The following is a 13,279-nucleotide window of genomic DNA, read 5'->3' on the forward strand; positions in this document are numbered from 1 at the left end:
GTTGGGCATAGAGCCCGCTACGATCGTACTATCCCCGAAGGGACTAGCACCCGCATGAGACCCGAAGGCCCCAGCATTCGTGTGAGACCCGAAGGCACCAGCACTCGATCCATTAAAGGATCCGAAGGAACCACTAAAAGTGGAACCGACCGATCCACTCGAGGTGGATCCACCAGTGGGCCCAAGGGGGTTAACAAACTCCCAAGGGGTTTTGATGAAGATGGATAGCGCCCGGGAGTGGGCATCATCGTCGGGATCGACGAAGTGTTGTGATAAGGCTCATTTCATGCATCGGTTTAAGGGTAAAATGTATACTACTTGATCGGTTTATCACGCAAAATAAGTGTTAAAATGTGCAGAAATACTACTTGACCAAGGCAGCAAGGCCGAACTGATCAAGCAAGTACAAAAGGCGAAAAAGGGCAAAGAATCGGGGGAGCGATCAAGCAGTTAGGTGGGGTCCGCTGGCTTCTAGAAGAAGAACACGTGAGGAAATGAGCTGGATATGACGCACCATTCTGTTATCAAGGACGACGTTCTAGAAGGGGACACGTGCCGGAATATGAGAACGCAAGGACGAAGCTGTTATACGAATCTGTTACCAAAAAGCATCGTCATTCTAGAAGAACAGCACGTAGCAATCAATGAGTCGCTCACTCTCAGAATGAGCGAATATTCCCTGTCAAGATCGTTATCCAGCTGGGTGTCGAATCGAGCTTATAAATAGATGATGTGCCACCACAAGAAGGGAGATCCGACACTTTACTTTTCGTCTAGTTTAGCTTAGCTTAGTTATCTAGCGTAGTTCAGCTCTTTAGCTTAGTTTAGTTCAGTTCTCTAGCTTAGCTTAGATAGCTTAGTTAAAAGGACGACCGAAGGGAGCGCTGCAGAATACTCATTTCTGTTAGCGTTATCTTAAGTTTCCCGCTGAGATTCTTCTCAGTTCTTACCGCTTTTTTTAGCTTCCGAAGTGTTAGCTTAGTTTAAATTTCACGCTGTACTCAGTTTTTAGTTTAATCAAAGTTATTTTCGTTTACATTCTCGCATTTACTTTTCTGCTGTTAACTGCAATTCACTTGACCCAGTAGTTAAAGTTCCATTGATCAAGCTAGCTAGTTAAATTCTGCCTAGAGTAAAGACAATAGGTAAAAACTCCCAAGTTAAAGCGTGGCAGCAGCCAACCCCCCTGTTCACTACTCACACACTCGACGCACCAACTTCTCTGTGGGATCGACCCCGATATTGCCGTTTTACTGTTAAAGTTGTGCAAAATTGGGAGTTTATAAATTACTTTGGCAAGGAAGAAAGAGCGAGAGCAAGACTGTAGTGATTAAGTGGCAACAAAAATTTGCTAACTAATCCGACCGATTCGGTTATCATTCCATATAACTTGATCCGCATTCTAATCGCGTTTTCGCCTCTTTCCAAGTCCCACCAAAATGGCGCTGTTGCCGGGGAAGCATGGTGTTATTTTATGTTTGTGTGTAGTGCGTAGGAGTAAATAGTTTTATTTCTTTCTTTTCTCATTTGTTTTTCCTGCTGTTGATGAGAAGGTACCACCAAGGCGATTACTGGAATCATCCCTTTATATATAGAAGAACTAACACTCAGTGGTGAATCCAGGAAGCCGACGTAGTTACCACTCATTATAGAGCCGCACAAGTAGCAGCAACCACCGAGCAGAACACAAACCCACCACCACCTGAACAAGCAGAAGTAAAAATGGCCCTTGTCCCTGACGACTCGGGAATCGGCTCTCTACACGCTCATGATGAGAGAGAGCCCACACATGCCATCGCCGCTACTCCTGGGATGCGGACCATCGCAATCAAATCAGGAGTACTGGCCGTTTTGTCCCACTTCTACGGCCTTTCTAAGGAGTGTCCGTATGCTTTTCTGGAGGAATTCTGCCGATACTGTGATATTCAACCCGTGCCAGCTGGATCCACATCCGAAGATTACAGGCTTAAGGCTATTCCCTTCGTTTCGAAGGGGGACGCGGGTGTCTGGCTGTCTAGGCTGCCAGAAGGATCCATCAGGACTTGGGCCGAATTCCGCATGATATTCCTCGATCGTTTCTTTCCAGCACGAAAACAAGTGCCCTGAAAAGGGAAATTACAGAAGCCAGACAGGAGTATGACGAGCCCCTCGGCCAGTACTGGGATAGGTTCCAAGGGCTGCTTTAAGCATGCCCTAACCACAAGCTGGGAGAGAAGGAGATCTACTCGATCTTCTATGGCGGACTCACGGTGGACAGCAAGAATGACCTCAACCTCGCAGCACAAGGGGACTTCTCGAAAACCGTATTTAGCCAAGCTAAGAATATTTTGGAGAGGCTGATTGAGGCTAAGCGGTCGTACGAAACATCTCGAGGGCAGTTCAGGAGAGGAGCAGTGCACGCAGCAGAGGCGCGACCGCAACCGCGATCACAAGCACGAGCTCGGGTGGGCGGGCGGCGGCGGCGACGTGCGCGTGTGCGCGCGTGTGGGCTCTTTCACCCCTCTTGGTCCACTATAATTATTAAGTAACATAAAGTCACTTAATTTAAACACATTAAAAGATGTGTCACTTCTCCAATGTGGGATAATTAACACTAGTTAATTATTCCCTAAGCTCCAACTCCAAGCTTTAATTAAAAGCTAATTATGCCCAACTTTAATCCACTATTTCTCACTCACCGGAAATCGGTTTTGAGAAAGTTAATATACTACATTTATCTACGTAACATGTAGATCGACCCTATATCATTTAATTTCACAAAATTAGATGTCTCGTCATATTTATTATTTGGTCAAAATCCATTGACCGGGCATATTTGTTCCATGATTTCTACAGATGTTGTGTCACTAACATGCACAAGACCAAGAAAGCATTCTATAATACATCCACTGTTGTCCACATATCGTACGTCAACACTCATTTGCTTTTTGACAGATACATCTCGACATTCATCAACTAATATGGAGAAGAAATCATTTCCCATATCATGTACAATAAGTTTTGTTGTCTCACCAACAACTGCATTTACAATATCTTTCTGAATATCTGATGATGTTAGTTGAGGTTTGCAGGAGCATTTTTATTACAACATTAGATATCTCTTCGTTGCAAGAAACAATAACTTTCAAAAGCTCAAGAAAGTTCCTTAGTTTGAGGATTCTTCGGACTCATCATGTCCTCAAAAAGTCATACCCTGCGTGATAAGATAACGAAGAGACATAATTGTTGCATTTAATCTGCAACAGGAATCAAGCTTAGATTGTGTTGACTATTTTACTAAAGCAACCTCAATGTGTTGGACTTGATTCATCAAATCATGACATGCTAATCTACACCTATTATAAGTACTTGTATGATCTCCTGCAAGATCTCCCAATCTTTCTTTTTTGCATCATGTTCTAAATCCTTTAGACACAAAAGCGTCTTGTCCATTTCCATATACTCTCGAAAAACGATAGCAATACAAGCAAAAAACTAGTTCTTCTATAGTACTATACTCCAACCACCCTTTAATTCATCAAACCAATGTGACACAAATTTATGTTTTCTATTTCCATCCATTGTAGGAAGAAAATTATGCTGGCGTGGTTGACATGGTCCTTTAAGTAAGTAAGCTCTTGGATTTGTTCTATCAACTTTGGTGAATAACTTATTATATTCGGTCATTGCCCTGGATCACTTGGATGATTGTCTAGATTGACTTCATTTTTCTTTTCATTCAATAATTCTTTTGGTTCAATATGTGGAGGTCTACAAACTGGCGAAAATGAAACTTCAAGACTAGGCGAAACTTTTTCGAAATAACGTTCCATTTACCTAATTATAATTCTACATATAATAAACTTTATTAACCTAAAACAATAGATAAATTATCAAATAAATTTCTGCAGTCAGTTAATGTTGTCGATAAATTAAAGTATCAAACTAAAACACATTAAATATCAAATCTAATATAGTATAATCTCTATTTCGTATGATCATATTCAATAATTCAAAAAACTTTTGTTGTTTGATGAAGTTAATTTCACAGGACAAGTGACAAGAATCAGTAACTAAAATTCTTTGTTATTTATTGTACTCCCTCCGTGCGCAAAATGTTCTCCACGTTTGATTCGGCACGAGTTTTAAGAAGTGTGAAAAAATTAAGTGGAAAGAGTTAATAGAATGTAAGCCCCACATTTATATATTAGTTTTATAATAGAATATGAGTGTAAAGAGTTGGTGAAAAGTGGGATCCATTTATCAAAAATGGAAAAAAGTAAAGTGAACAATATTTCATGAACGCACCGAAATGATAAAACTAGACAATTTTTCACGGACGGAGGGAGTAATTTCTTTCATAGCACAAATTCTAAAAATCTAAACAATCATATAAAATAGGCAAAACTTAATTTAATATATATCACAAAGGCTTGCAGAATTAGACAACTATTTCCTTGGAATTGAAAAAATAAAAGTAGGGACCTGCGCTGCACCAGATTGAGGAGAGGCAAAATTAATTTAATAGGAGTATATGTGTGGTGTATGTCATATTAATATTTATATATATATAGAGTTATTATTAATATCGAAATAATTTTAAAGACTGAATTAGAGATCAAATAAGGGTCATTAGATCTAGTTTTTTTGTTAAGATGCGCTGATTATGTAAATTATTTCGGTTTTCAATACAAGCTCATTTTACTTTATTCTAGTGGTTTATTACTTCATTCTGGTACGTATTACCTTGAAACTACAGTATGTTTATACTTACTTCCAATAGCTTTTGAAATGATTCAACACATGATTCATTCGAATTCATTGAACTGAGTTTTTACTTTATTATTTTTAAAAAATACAATTCATTCCAGTAGATTTATTACTTCATTAAAAACATTATTACTTCACTGGACAAAGTTTTTACTTCATTCCAGTAGGACTTCAAAATGCTTCTTGACATACTTCATTCAAATAGTTTATTACACCATTCAAGTAGACTATCACTTCATTTTGTTGTCATAGCTGAAATTTTGGGACTGTCACAGTTCTGCAATAAGGAGTGAATTTGCATATAATGAGACTCTATATAAAGGAATTTACTAAAATACCCCTAGGTTTTTTACAAATTTATGGAGGGATGATGCACTTTTTATTAGCACTATAAATACCTGCAAGTATACGCAGTAGGAATAGTATAGCTAAAGGTTAGTACCAGATATCAATCACGGGGAAAACAGACACAGACTGTCTATCCTCTACTAAAACTCAATTACAATTTGAAAAACCGAAAGATTTGAGAATTTTTTAAAATAAAGAACAATTTGAAAGCAATAAACAAGTAATTGCAAATAAATCACGGAGATAAAATATAGAGATAAGGGAATTCCAGGGATGTGCGTTCAGAGTTATGGTTATATAAATTCCAACTACAATACCCTATCACATTTCTTACTTTGATAGAATGAGTCACATAGATTATGCTCATGCGATGCAAACGTTGATTACAAACATTAGGGTTGTCAATCCTAAATACGTAACTCCTAAAAGCTCCTAAGACCCTTGAAAAGTCCCCACTCTCAATTAACAGTGTCGTTTTAAAGGAAGCTAATTGTAGTCTATTAAGTTGATCTAAATCGCCAACCTCCTCTCACGATTATGTAGCAAGTTATATTAAATCATCACATAATGTGTCACTCAAACGTGAAGCATTATCCATTGACTTAAGGAAGAAACAAAGTAAGAACAAAACGGATATTAAATAGAAAAATGAATTGTATAACCAAAGTCGTTACTAACACATCCCTAGAATCATATGAATATAGTTACACGTGATAGAATAATCTAAAAACATAGATTGAAGGGAAGACAATGAAAACATAAAACTAAGGCAAATAAAACCTAAAGATTAAATCCTTGTAGCTTTGATGATTTTGAATCCTTCTTCAACTCCTTGCACAATGAAGTACTCTAACTTTTAAACTCTGGAAATATGTTGCAAAAAGAAGATCCTAATGATGAAGCTCGAGGGGGTATTTATAGCTGAAAATTCGTCCTCCTCAAATAAGGAAAAAGACTGCAAAGTATGGTAAATCTTGGGGAGTAAGTAGGGCAATTTCTGTGTGCCGCGTTTTCCCAGCTGGCCGTGGCACCTTGGCCAGCGGTCGCTGCACGATGTCCCATAGCTATTGGAACTTTTGGAGCGGTCGCCATGCACTGCCCAGCGGTCGCTGGGCGTGTTCTTCATTTCATGCACAACTTTCCCGGAGCGGACCGCTGCGCGTTCAGCGGTCGCTGGCTTGGTTGTAGCGGTCGCTGGACGCTCCCAGAATCTTCAAATTTCCAACTTCGTCTTCTAGCTATCTTTTTGGGCTCAAATATGCACATTTCTCACAAAACACGGCAAATTACCAAAATAGATAAAACATACAAAATATGGACATGAATTGTGATTTTGACATTAAAAACGGACCAAATAAATGCCTTAAAATAGTGCAAAATCCGAGTGTATCAGGGGACCATGAGCCCCCTGCCCCCTCTTTACCTAATGAGGATCACCCACTCCATCTCCAACTCTATCTCCTACTACACACTCATTAAACATGAGTGATGGACCTCACTATCACTTATCATATTTGTGAATGTGTAGTAGGAGATGGAGTAGGTGATCTCCCCTGTTACCTAATGAGGATCACCTACTCCATCTCCAACTCTATCTCCTACTACACACTCATTAAACATGAGTGATGGACCTCACTATCACTTATCATATTTGTGAATGTGTAGTAGGAGATGGAGTAGGTGATCTCCCCTGCTCTTAACCTTCGCCACTGCTTGTGACATCTAATGAATGCAACCCCCATGTTACGAGACATTCTTCCACTCCTAGTGCATACAATCGATGCTGTCAATCTCCCGGGAAAAACCATGAACAAGCTCATACATGTCCACCAGCATCTAGACGTCATTGGGGTTGGGCTTCGCAAATTAATGTCACGAAATGATACAACCGCAATCAACACATGACACCATCCCCGGCCAGAAGCGCTCTCGTCCTGTTGTGTCGGCAACACGGAGATACTCATCGAATGTCTCTACATCCGTGTTGTAGCACCATTGTGCCGTTTTGCAACTTAGAGAGACCAATACATCATAATCTGTCAGTACGTTGTAAAAGTATTCGTCACAAGCAACGAGTGCATTATTGATGCGCATAGTCGCATCTGGAATTGCTGAAGAAATCAGGCCATAGGGTATTCATGGAGAAATAGTCTTGAAGATACCCCCGCGGTCGTGGTATACGCCGAGCTTGGACCACGAGGTATATTGATTGCATCAAGCGACCTTGTTCCCAATTTTTTCAATGATTGCAGGCAGTGCATCTATAGTAATTTCCATGGCCTGCTCGAGAAGAGCATTTTCTTCCGACGTCAGATTCATATTTTTTAGAGAGATAAGTATATTGAATAGAGAATGAGTGGAATGAAGTGTATTTATAAAACTTGAAATTAATAAAATAAAATAAAAAACATACACCCGAAACCATCCCCACCCTTCATCCAGCTCGACTATGTCACCCACAACGGACGTCGCAAACGGCTGCGCCTCTACCGGTGGTCTTCTCGGCGCCCCTCTCCGAATGTGGCACCAGTCACCCACCCGTTCCTGTCAACCCGCAACAAAAGACAACACCCAACGCCATCCATCGAGTTGCGACTACCCTTTGCTCATCATTACGGGTGCTCTTAGAGTGTCCACATTAGACCAGCCGCAGCGGCTGCAGTGTTGCGTCTTTTGCAAGCCGGAGGGGCGCCGCGGCGCATGGGGACAGCTGAGTACCGAGCGGAGCCGTGCGGCGGGCGAGACGGTGGTGCCGTGAAGGTCTATTGCGAGCCGCGCAACCGCCGCGGCGGTATTGTCTTTAATTTATTTTTATTTTTTTAATTTTATCTATAAAATATCTATTCCCAATTCTTTTTTTTCATTCCATTTTATTCTATTTATTTTTTTCCAATTAAATTTGCTTTAGTCCAATTAAAATATACAGCAACTTAAAAAAATGTGAGGCGTGGCTGTGATATGGCTAGACAAATTTTGTGCGACTGAGGCATGACTGTGATAAATAGGTGGACAAATATTAGGACAAAGATTCCAATTATAAAATATAATGATAAATTGAAATGAATGCCACGTGTCTCCATCCATTCAGGGCATCCGCAGTGGTGCGGATGTCCCGACGGACATCCCAAAAACACCTCCTGCCACATCATACGGACATCCCACTGCACAGTGGCGGACATCCCGATGGACTTCCCACATTAAAAAAAATCACAAATTCATCAATTTAACAATTTACGGAATTAAGCAATTTACGGAAGAAAAATTTGAAACGAATACGGAATAAAAATTTCATTAATTAAAAAAAGAAAAGTACATTTCACCAAAATAAAAAAAATATATTTCAACAATTAAAAACTCCATCAACGACGACCTCTCCACTGCCATACTTCTTCAATTATATCGTTCTGGAGTCGAACATGGGCTTGTTTTTGACGCATGTCGGCGAATGCACGGACTCGCTCGACATCGTCATGGGGTATGCCCATGCGTACATTGCCAGCGGCCACGTCGTGGCTTGGACCCGCAGCCGTAGCATTATCGTTGGCCCAATCGGTCAGCGCTGGGCATTCATCTTCGACAATCATGTTGTGCATGACAATACATGCGTACATGATGTCGGCGATGCTGTCAACATACCACAGCCGTGATGGACCCTTTACTGCCGCCCATCGAGACTGGAGCACACCAAATGCCCGTTCCACATCCTTGCGCGCTGCCTCCTGACGTTGCACAAAGTATATCTTCTTTTCATCCGTTGGGTATCTGATCGTCTTCACAAAGACGGGCCACATCGGGTATCCCATTCCCTAAATAATAGCCCATACTGTGCTGGTTGCTGTTGCCGACGAAACTGACGGCCGGACCGACGCCCATGCACTGGTAGTTGAAGAGGGGCGACGACTGGAGGACGTTGATGTCGTTGTTAGACCCGGCTACTACTCCAAGGATTATCGTGGGATTCTTGGCCTTGAAACCAGTAGTGTACATCCCTTTCCAGGCTGCGGCGCAGTTCTTCCATTCCCAGTGCATACAATCTATGCTGCCTAACATCCCCGGAAACCCGTGCTGATTCCCGTGCATATCCAGCAGAGCCTGACAATCTTCGGGGGTAGGCTTCCGAAGATACCTATCCCCGAATATCTCCCTAACGCCCTGACAAAAATACGTCAGGCAGTCGCGGGCAGTCGTCTCGTCGATGTGGAGGTACTCGTCGAACATGTCGGCCGCACCTCCGTATGCCAACTGCCTAATTGCGGCAGTGCACTTCTGAATCGGCGTGTGGCCGGGTTTACCAGCCGCATCCTCCAGCACCCTAAAATACCCGTATCGACGCTCCAAAGCGCCCACGATACGCAGAAAGAGCGGACGATGCATCCTAAACCGTCGTCAGAATAGGTTCTCCCCAAACCGTGGTACCGGTGCAAAGTAATCCTTGTACAACCGACTGTGGGCAGCGAGGTGATCCCGGGGCACTATAGTGCGACGATGGATGGGTCAAGGCACCGCCGGCGCCGAGGCTGCTTGTTCCTCCCTCTCCGCGTCCTCCCACACACGTGCGTGTATCATCCGCATCATGTGTTCATAATGCCCACCACCACCACTACCACCACTACCACTACCACTATCAGACATTACGGAAATATAAAAGAAATTTAGAGAGAGAGAAACTTGTTAAAACAAGTGGTGCGAATGAAATGAAATGCAACGAGACGTATTTATAGAATTTTTTCAAAAAAAATTATGCAAAAATCTGGAATTCCGCGCCGACGTCCGTGGGAGTCAACGCAATGGCGGACGTCCCGACAGACGTCTGCGGAAAGGCGCGGACATGCGGTGTCCGTATCGGACGTCCGTATCTGTTGAACAGTTGCACAATGGCGGACGTCCCGCACGGACGTCGCGCACGCCGGTCCAACATCCGCGTAGAAATCTACCTCCTGGGCGGCCTGGTGTTGTACCTGTTGAATCAGAGCATTCCAGTTGTCTCTCCACAAATTGTTCATTTCCGACCCCAAATTGTAGTGAGAGAAATTTGTATAGATGTTGTGTTTGAATGGTGTGAAAATAATGAATGGAGTGGGTGTATTTATAGGTGAATTGAAATGTAAAAAAAAAAAAAAATTCGCATGCAATAGCCGCGGCTTCATCTTCGTGCTACTATAGGCGCCGCGCCTATAGGCGCGGCTATAGCCCGGTCACCGCGTCCTCGCCCCGCACGCGGCGATTCCGCGTCCCCGTCCCTCCCCTCACCCGCCGCGTCCACCCCGCGGCGGACACCCTTCCCACTATAAGCCGCCCCGCTTCCGCCCCGCCATCGCCCCGCTCGCGGCGACCGCCGCGTCCACCTTATAGTGGACGCTCTTAGATTCCAACGCCAACGTCAATTTCTGCTGCGAAAACCTTGGATTTCTACTTTAGCAGCTTCTGTTTTTCTCGGATTCCTCGCCGCGAGTTATAGCTACGGCCGAGGTAATTACAGCTGAAATCTGGATTCAATTGATGTTTTTATGATTTTGGGTTGTGATCTAAGTTTTGGGGTTGTAGTTTGAGGTTTAGAGAAATGATGATATACAGCTGAAACGTCTTGGTTTCGTTAGGTTTCTGGCAATCAACGTGGCTGTTGTGGTGACGAATCTATACGGCTACGCCAAATAGAATTCCGGCCCGCTGGAATCCACCGCCGGGAAGGTCGAGAACGCCGTCATAGCCGTTGTTGGCCCCGTTTTCGAGAGATTCGAAGACTTTCCTGGTGATATCCTCGTTTGTCTCGACATTTTGGTTACATCTTTGCACTGTATGAGTGATTGATTCAGTTTTTGCTACGATTCAAATTAAATTTTTTTAGCTAGGGTTTTTGAATTTGGGACTTTCGTAGTAGATAAATTAGCCTTTAATTAGTAGTCACCAGTGTATTTGTATTATTGGGGAAATTATTCTGTTGTGAGAGTTCATATCTCAAAATCAGTTGCCCTATTTCAGTTGAGCTAATTTAGGTGTATGATGCTTTCTAATCTAAATGTTGTTTGTGCCAATAAGAAGACGGGCTCGATCAGCTCTAGTGACTCGGACAAGGGGGAATAGGTTGAGGGTTCTTGGTGATGAGTAGCAAGTGTGCGTGTGATATGTATTTGCCTGTAAATAACCCATTTAATTGTTAGTTTAACTGTGATCTGTGTTTCTTGTACATTTGACTGATGCTAATGCAAAATTCCTCCTTTTGAATATGATGTGCGGATGTGATAGTAACTTATGTTGGAACTCAGGTAACGTAAGAATGGTCGGAATCTGCAAGAAATTAACGGAAAACATGAATTTTGTGAGTGGTTTACCTTGAAATCGTCGAGAATGAATAATGAAATTGGAGTTAGTTTAATGGGCTTTCTATAAATCTCGATAGGCCCATATAAATTTTAGGAAAATGATTACTCGACTATACACGGAAGTTTTCCAACGCTCAAGTTTTGGTTGGGTTATAAGATCCACCGAAGTGGAAAGCTTTAACAGGATGTGCTGGTAACAGGTAAATCCTTAAGGTTGTTCCTGTCCCTGTCGGGGGGAGATGCCAACCATCTCTCCTTTCTACGAACGTAACGCTCAAGTTTTGGTTAAACTATCATTACGTTCAAGTTTTCCAACGTTTTCCAAAATTAAATAATTTTTCACCTATTTAACCGAAAACCATATATGTGCTCGGGATACACTAAAAAAGTTAACAAATCTATTAACAATAATAAGGTCGGTCGCCGTTGTCTTAAATTCTGAGCCGAGCACCTCAGTGGTGCTCGCAAAATACCGATTTATCCGAGCACATGTATGATATGCTTGGGATTATTCAGATTTTTTTACAGTCACATTTTTCTTTCTTCTTTTCTCTACCATTGAAATTTTCGATCTTCCCTCTCATTTTCTTGAATTCTTCGTGCAATTTCTTCGGATATGATACGCTCGGATTTTGCACGGTTTTAAGGTCATTACTTGGTCTGTTTTGAATATAAAAGTTGCATTACATGTCCATTATTTGCATATTTTATACATTTTGGTATTTTAACATGTTTTGTGAGAAATGTGCATATTTGAGCTTAAAAAAAGAGTCAAAACGCGAAGTAGGAAATCTGTAGCGGCGACCGCCATGCCTGTAGCGGTCCGTTTCGGAAAATTTGTGCATAAGATGAAGACACGTCCAGCGACCGCCGGGCAATGCGTAGCGACCGCCACCTAAGAGTCAGAAGCCTCGGATCAATGCATGGCGACCGCCGGCCAAGGTGCGGCGGTCCGCCACAAAAGAGAGGCGAGCAGATTTGCCCTAATTTCTCTCCAAGATTTACCATATTTTGCAACCCTTTTCCTAATTTGAGAAGAGGCGATTTCTCCCCTATAAATAGCCTCTCAAGCTTCATAAAAAACATTCTCTTTTTGCAACATATTTTCTAGAGATTAAAAGTTAGAGTACTTCATTGTGCAAGAAGTTGAAGTAAGTTTGAAGAACATCAAAGATACAAGGATTCAACCTTTGGGTTTTATTTGCTTTAGTTTTATGTTCCAATTGTTTTCCCTTCAATCTATGTTTTTAGATTATTCTATCATGTGTAACTAAATTCATAGGATTCTAGGAATGTGTTAGTAACGACTTTGGTTATACAATTTCTTTTCTATTAAATATCCGTTTTGTTCTTACTTTGTTTCTTCCTTAAGTTGTTGAATAATGCTTCACGCTTGAGTGACATATTCTGTGATGAATTAATATAACTTGCTATATAATCGTGAGAGGAGGTTGGCGAGTTAGATCCACTTAATAGACACTACAATTAGCTTCCTTTAAAACGACACTGTTAATTGAGAGTGAGGACATTTCAAGGGTCTTAGGAGCTTTTAGGAGTTACGTATTTAGGATTGTATCCCCACTGTTTGTAACCAACGTTTGCATCGCATGAGCATAAACTAGGTGACTCGTTCTATCAAAGTAAGAACTGTGCTAGGGTATTGTAGTTGTAATTTGTATAACCATAACTGTGAACGCACATCCCTGAAATTCCCTTATCTATATACTTTTATCTCCGTGATTTACTTGCAATAAGTTGTTTATTTCTTTCAAATTGTTTTTGTTTTAAAAAATTCTTCAAATCTTTTGGTTTCCCAAATAGTAATTGAGTTAAAGTAGAGGGTAGCCAGTCTGTGATTGTTT

The 13,279-nt window shown here is 41.7% G+C and overlaps 1 long non-coding RNA gene and 1 other non-coding gene across 2 annotated transcripts; one reads left to right on the forward strand and one right to left on the reverse strand.

The window, feature by feature from the left end:
• The first annotated feature begins 10,295 nt into the window (after positions 1-10,295).
• LOC121758337 lies at positions 10,296-11,321 on the forward strand. The gene is made up of 2 exons (XR_006041421.1): positions 10,296-10,566; positions 10,695-11,321. It is a non-coding gene; the product is annotated as an uncharacterized LOC121758337 (long non-coding RNA).
• Positions 11,322-11,558: 237 nt separating this feature from the next.
• On the reverse strand, positions 11,559-11,686 carry LOC121759798. The gene has a single exon (XR_006041742.1). It is a non-coding gene; the product is annotated as a U6atac minor spliceosomal RNA (small nuclear RNA).
• Positions 11,687-13,279: the final 1,593 nt, after the last annotated feature.

Source organism: Salvia splendens, chromosome 12, assembly GCF_004379255.2.
Source record: "Salvia splendens isolate huo1 chromosome 12, SspV2, whole genome shotgun sequence".
NCBI lineage: Eukaryota > Viridiplantae > Streptophyta > Magnoliopsida > Lamiales > Lamiaceae > Salvia > Salvia splendens.